The sequence below is a fragment of the Buceros rhinoceros genome, unplaced genomic scaffold (assembly GCF_000710305.1).
Source record: "Buceros rhinoceros silvestris isolate BGI_N320 unplaced genomic scaffold, ASM71030v1 scaffold8884, whole genome shotgun sequence".
Taxonomy (NCBI): Eukaryota; Metazoa; Chordata; class Aves; order Bucerotiformes; family Bucerotidae; genus Buceros; species Buceros rhinoceros.
This window is the reverse complement of record NW_010410024.1, coordinates 45,248-52,275: the sequence shown is the minus strand read 5'-3', so window position 1 is coordinate 52,275 and position 7,028 is coordinate 45,248. Positions and strand designations below refer to the sequence as shown.

The 7,028-nt window shown below is 51.3% G+C and overlaps 1 protein-coding gene across 1 annotated transcript in view; it reads left to right on the top strand.

Annotated features, from left to right (window-relative positions):
* The window catches only part of PWWP2B (PWWP domain containing 2B), a gene marked incomplete at its 5' end in the record, with an annotated part of 12,450 nt that extends 8,904 nt beyond the window's left edge, over positions 1-3,546 (top strand). The window contains one exon of the mRNA XM_010135444.1: positions 3,019-3,546. The remainder of the gene's footprint in view (positions 1-3,018) is intronic.
* Positions 3,547-7,028: the final 3,482 nt, after the last annotated feature.

Here is a 7,028-nt window from a genome sequence, read left to right as displayed (position 1 = left end):
TAGAAGAGGGGCCCCGGGGGAGCCACTCGTCTGCCTGTCAGAGGTCCTCCAGGTCCCCTGGCCCTCATCCCTCCTCCTCAGTGGTGTGGGAAGATGCAATCACTTGATCCTCCTGAGCTGTCTCACTGCCCTCCTGCCAAGAGGAGATGTCTGGAGGAAGACTGATTTGGCAGTGCTCGATTAGCCTGCTGTTAATTGCATTATCATTAGAAAATATTCCTCAAAATAAGCTGCCTGGGTGGAGCAGGCTTCTTGCTGCTGTTGCTTCCAGACCTGCTGGGACGCACAGGGTAACCAAGGCCTGTTCCACTCGTGGGGCTGCAGTGGGAGAGAGTTTAGCGCTGCAGCACTAAACTGTCTGAAGGAGATGCGGTCCAAACGCCAGCTCAGGCATGGGTACGTGTCTCTTGGTCTTCGCCTGGAGCTGGTCCGTTTCTGGTGGTGCTGGTGGCAGAGCCCTGGGTGCCTGGCAGCATGCCAGTGCTGGTGGCACGGCCATGGGTGCCCAACAGGACGCCGGTACTGATGGCACAGTCCTGCGTGCCTGGCAGCACTCTGGGCACTCGGGAGCCCCTGCTGTGCTGCACCTTGTAGTCATGAAGGCGAAAGGCGCAGGGTGCTCCCTGTACCATGGAGAGGGTGCAGGGGTGTCCCGCATTTGTGTCACCTGAAGGGTCGAGGCACGGGTCCCCTGAGCAGGGCAGAGCTGGTGGGAGCGCGGTCCCCACACATTAACAAGCTCGGGAGAGATAAATCAGCTTCCCGCACTCTGCAGCTGCTAGATCTGAGTTTGTGAATGGCTTTGTTTGAGCCAAAACTTGGGATTTTTACTGTAAGTAAGCACTTGGCTTCAGGAGGACTTTCTTTCAGGACAACTTTCTTGGCTTTCCTTTCTACATCAGCTTAGCACACAGGCTGCTGGATTGTGCCGTTGTCCTGAGCCAGTTGGTCTGTTCTGCATTCATTACCTAAGGCTTCACAACGTCCACAGTGTTTAACCTGCTGCTCCACCTTGAAGATTCACCTTTTTTAGCAGAAATCTCTGAAGTTTTCCTGCATTGAAGTGCGAGCAGGTGACTGTTGCTGTGTTGCTCCTCTTGACCCATGTTGAAAACTCATGGATCTGATCAGGACGTTGCTTGGAACAGACACCCAAGCTCTTGCAGGTCAGGCCTCTGCCCCATCACCGAGCCTGGGCTGTGGAGGTCGGTGTGTCCAGACCGGGGATGAGCACCCGTCCGTCTGTCCACAGGCACGCAGAGCTGAGCCGGGTGGGGAGGTTTCGACACTGCAAGATGTGGAGCATCAGCTGCTTTAAAGCAGTTTTGCCGTTTCACAGGTAGCACCAACTTTCTTCACCCAGAGGAGGGAATCCCCCATCTCCACCCCCAGGTAGTCCCAGCGAGCAGCTGCGGTTTGGCCTCATCCCTGTCCCTGCGACAGGGCAGCGTCTGCCCGTGCTCAGGGAGAAGATTTCCCTGGGAGGTACTTTGGCATCGCGCGTCTGTTGAGATGCTTCCTTCCTCGAAGTGTGAAAATCACAAAGAATAAAACCATCCTGAGGGCTTGCTGGTGCCTCCTCCACGAGGAAATGCACTTTTTCCTGTTTAGACCAAATATTCTCAATTTGTAAATCTGACTCTAAAAGGTCAGCTTTTTGCAAAAACCATTTGAGGGATATTCTGCCAAGTCCACGGGCCCTTTGGTAGGTGTAAGGTAAGCCTGCAGGTGAGTTTGTCGTGCTCTTGAAGACCTTGCCATTCATCAGGAGGCAAAATGAATAGATTAAATACACATTTATACTCTGCTGGCTATAGGTAGTAGATCCCTGCTGGGAGCCATCCCTGTTTCTGTGGAGCAAGATGATTCTGTTAAATACCGAAGGAGTTTTTGAAACCTGGTTGCAGCCCTTCTCTGGGCTGGGGGTGGTAGGGCAGATGTTGTCGGTGTGTTGGATCAGCTCACCGAAGCCTCGATTGTACGGGCAGTGCTGAGGATTGTTCTGGATGCTGAGGCTGGGCTAATCAGCGTCGCTTTTGGCCCCGTGCCCACAGAAGAGGTGCTGCTGCATTTTCAGCAGCCCTGGAAATGGGATCATCTTCCTGTGTTTGGTGTTGGCGTTCTTGGCTTATTGTGCTGTGTTTGGAAGTCACAAACCTCAGCTGTGAGGGGTTTTTAGAGGTCTTTGATCTTTTGCTTCATCTCACTAATCCTGTTTGTCAGGAACACGGATTGGAGCCCGTGTGTCCTGTGGTTCTGACCCGGCCACGTTCATTGATTTGGCACGGACGTGTGTGAGGGATGGTCAGACTTTTGAACTGGCTCAAACCGAGTTGTGTTTGAAGTATGGCGCAGTGGTGCTTTAGCTGTTGAAAAGCGTAGGCGTAGCTCTCCGTGCCACTTCTTCATTCATTTCTCTGTCACTGAGTTGTTTCATGTGTCCTCTAGTTTCTTCACTTGATCTTGAAGACTAATGGATCCTCCCTTTGAACTCTTTCAAAGCTTCCCCTCTGTAACCTGACTTACAGCGCCAGTGCAAGTACCTTCATTAATACATGTCCTTTCTAAGTACCTGCGGCAGCAGTTGGCGTCTTGAGCAGTTGCAGGTGCTTAGAAAAGCTTCTGTACCGCTTGCTCTCAAGGGGGAAATAATCCTGTTTTATAGATGGTGTTTGAAAAGTGGAGGCAGATGTTCTTCACATGGTGCGCTCTGGAGGGACTCGTGGCAGATTAACCTGTGGTAACCTACCATGAACAGGGACTTACTGAAGATTTATTATCATTGCTGGAATTCATGCCATGTCTGTCTTGGCGAAAATTCCCGCTCTTACGCTGGGTTTGTTAACTTGGCAAGTTTGTCCAAAGCTGTAGCTGCTGCCGGTTTTGCCTGCCGGGCCAGCTGGGCGCGGGAGAATTCCCGGCTATATTTAGAGGGCACCCAGAGCGTGAGCCTCGCCGCTGACGCCAGTCTGGTCCGTGCTGCCCACAGTAACCTCTCCCTCTTTCACTTTCTTCAAGGTAACAGAAGATAAGAGCACAGCTGTTCTCCCAGAGGGTCCCGAAGCCTGTACACATCCTGACATGCTCCCCGGGAGAACGAGGAGGTTGCCGCGCGCGTGGCAGGAGGACGAGTTTCCTTGTCAGATTGCACTGCTCTTCATCTGGGACAGGTGACAGGACCGGGACCTGCAGTTAGGTGGCTCTTCTGGTGTGAGGCTGGCAGGAAAGTCTTAAGCATATCTTACCCTAGAATGAGCATTTGACAAGTCGTATGGCAATGGACTGGGAGAACAGCAAAACCCATGCCTCGGAATGTATTTATTACTTAAAAGTTAGCTATTCTTGATAAAATCCCCCAAATTATTGCTGCTGCTTATTTTACTTAAAGATTTCACACACTTGTTAATTTTAAAGCTACCAACCTTTTACTCCATACTGTACTCTGAGAAATGTAGTTGGAGCAGGACATGCGATAGAATGGAATCATTGTAGTGTCTTAAGTACCATGGACTCACTTTTGTGTCTATTAAAACTTGGAAAATGTGCAACACGTACCCATGTGACCATCATTGCGTATGTTAAAGCCTTTTCACGTCGTTTACTGCAGAGCTGAGAGAACCCTCTTCTCGGGTACGTGAACAAGTAGTCACCTGGTACCTCAGATGGGTTCGTCTCCTCAACGTGTGCTTTCTTCAGCCAGGGGAAAGAGCCCAGCCTCAGCTCACGCTGGGTGCCTGGAGGTGGATGGTCAGTCTAACGGCTCTAGTCCACTCTGTGGCCAACTTTGAACCTACTTTGGTGTTCACACCGAGTCAGTGAGTTGCAGTTTAAGGCCCCCTGGTACGTGTATTGTTGGGTAGGAGAGATCTTCATCCTTACACGTGACCAGAAACATTGAGCAGTCTTTAAAGAACAGAAAACAGCCAGCAGCTTTGGTACCCCATTTAGAGTACAAATGGTTTACACGCTCGAGTGGCCTTTGGACACGCTTTTGAAACCGTATCAGTTAACTTTCTTGGTTTGGTATGAGTCTGGCTTTACCTCGGATTTCCTCAGCCTAGAAACATTAATTTGTGATAATCTATTACTTCCGATGCTGGGGAAAACAGTTCAGAGTTGTCCCTGCTCGGTAAAATGTTGTCTGACTGTAAAGATTGCCTTCGAGCCACAGGGCTGTTGCACAGATTCTGCTTCCTGTTTGCTCCTAATTTGCCGCAGCAAACTCTGTGACGTGAACTGTTGTCGAATTAGAGCAACGAGCGGATCGGAAAACAGAGACACCCGTGTTTTCCTGGTTCGTGCTGGTTCGTATTGCAGTCTTTGGAATGTCAGCCAGAGAGGTCAGAGCTTCCCTTTTTTGTTTAGCAGCAACCAAGTTTAACAAGAAGAGTTCAGCACCAAACCCTCTGCTGAGTCTCAGCAGGAGCATACGTCGAGTCGTACGTGTTTCCCTTAAAGCAGTTGGAAGGCTGTGGTGCCAAACATGCAGGCTCAAATGCGATGCTGAAATAGGACATCTGTCTCCCAAGGCCGATTTTGGCCACCTCTGCAAACAAATCAATAAGCTTCCTGTTTTCCGAAAATAAGCGCAGAAAGGGCAGCAGTGTACGGCGAGGGATGTGTGCCTGCACCCTGTGTAAAGCCTTTGTGCAGCAGGTGTTTACCTGGGCATCCGCTTTGCCCATCTCCAGAGCAGCAGGCTGCCTGGCTGCCCAGGGTGCCCTTGTGCCATGAGTGCTTCCACTCACGGGGAAAACAGTTCCACCTTTCTTAGCCCCTCTCTGTCCGTCTTCAGGAGTTTCTTTGTGGTGGTGTTTTTTTTCTAGCACCTTCTCCGGCTAGGCTCAGGGTTAGCTGACGGCTGCCTGAGGTAGTTCTTGTGTTTTCTGCTCACACAGTTCTTTATTGTACAAAATCCCTGCCAAAAAGTGTTGCCAAGTTTTGTGGCTGTAGCGTTTCAGCAGTTCTCTGAAGGGAGTCACAAGCAGCCTCTGTTCTTTTGATAAAAAAACCAAATAAGCAGGCCCCTGCTCCCCCGTGCTCTCAGGAAAAGCACTTGTCTGCTCCCCTCGCTGGTGAAGGGCTGCTCCATGGGACAGCCTCTCCATGGTCGAAGGAGATGCCAAGAGCCAGAGGTGAGTGCTGGCTGCTTTCCTCGGAGGCTTTGCAGAGTCACTCCGAGCCTGTTGACAGCAACATCCCCAGACCAGGTGTTCAGTCTCGGCTGTGCGCAAGGGAGAGTTCTGGCACCTCGTGCTTGGGGCCACTGCTTTTCTTTAGGCTGGGGCTTTAGACTGGATTGAGAAGGTAAGCTCGCATCCAGCATCCGTCCTCTGATGCTGGATGTGGTCTCCAGGATGGAGCTGTTCGAGGGGATGTCCAGGAGTGTTTTCCCATAACGTGGCTGTGCAGTAAAACCTCCAGTGCACGTAAACCGTGCAGTGGAAACTCATCTGTCTGCCTTCTGCCCCTGCCTCCATCACCACTGTCCCTCATGCCCTCGGAGCCGTGGGTGGCTCCTCAGTGCCGACAGAGGAGGACCTGGGTCTCTGCGAGGAACCTTCCCTTGCAGGGTCCCAGTCCTGGGTCACCAAGGGCACGGCTCCTGCTGCCCTGCCAGCTGGATGAGTGACATTCCTGACGTTGCTGGCCCTTGAGAATGCAAACAAAGGGCTTGTACTACCTGAGACTCCTCACCAGCGCAGATGTGAAGGGAAGAATGTCAGTGCTCCACCCTGCAGGCCCCTGTCAGCGGCAGGGAGGGGAGGGAATGGGTGTGCTGCCGTTTTCTGAGGGAGCCTCTGCACAGGACTGGGAGTGTTCCTCCCAGCATGTGCTGGGACTCGGTGTTTTGTCGTGTACCCTTGTGATGCCAGGCAGCCTGACACGTGTCTGTGTTAGCCCCAGCTCACAGGGTGAAGCAGACAGTGGAGTTTAAGCACCGCAGATGAGACACCAAATTTTGCACTTTACTGAAACTCCATGGAGCCGTTCTGAGTGAAAACATGATCACAGAGAAACGGTGCTTGGGAGTGGAGTGTGCCAGGGGTCCTTCTCTGGGTCAGCGGCTCAGTGCCAGAGGTGGGTTTAAACCAGCCTCAAACAGCATCCCAGCAGAAAGCACGGCTTTCGGTCTACAGATGGAGCTGAAGGAGCTGGCTCCACCTCAGTGGAAAGATGAGTCTTCCATTTTGGCAAGACTTAACGCAAAAATCTTGTAGCAAATTGCTCTTTTTTTGCCTGGGCTGTTACGCAGATAGAAGAAAACAGTTTCTCAGCAAATGCAAAAGTGTAAACCAAGAGCACAGTGATGTTTCACGTCTTAACTGATTTTAAAAAGCCAGTGTGGAAGTTTCTAAATGTCATTTTTGATAATGAGAAGTTTGACTGACTTACTGTAGTCTTTTATTCTGCCAGAGGAAAAGCACCATTGGCTGAAAACCGAAATGGCAAAGTTTGGGAATAGTCAGAGGGCTTTAGTACTCTGTGATAGGATCTGTGCTGCTCATGGAGCATCATTAGCAGATTCCCGTGTGCTGTGAAATTCCACCTTCTCTTCCATTGTTAAGGTTTCCCTCCTCATACTGCTAAAACTCATGTGTGGCTTCAGGAAACGGTGGGCCTTTTCCAGTCCAGTTCCATTCTCGTTACGCTAAAGGTCTATTACAGCCTCCGCTGCTCCCCGCCGTGGTTTTGGAGGTTTCCTCCTGAACCCGACCGCGATGCTTCAGCCCACGCAGCCTGCGTCCAAAACACAGCCCTGCAGAATCCCAGTGTGGTTTTCAGTAGGGGGGGTTCTGCCATTATTCAAACCTATACTCAACCTATCGGTAATTTTTGCAATAAGGCATTTTTGCTTAATCTATAGGTTAAATTCTGTGTGGCGTCGTGCGTAGGTGGCTTAACTTCATAGATCCTGTGCTTCGTGAGCTGCCGGCTGATGCAGAAGAGCTGCTGGTGATGGCCCCGCGGTGCCTGCTTGGGAACCCAGGCGCAGTTTTGAGCGTGGTGGTTTCCCTCGGGGCTGG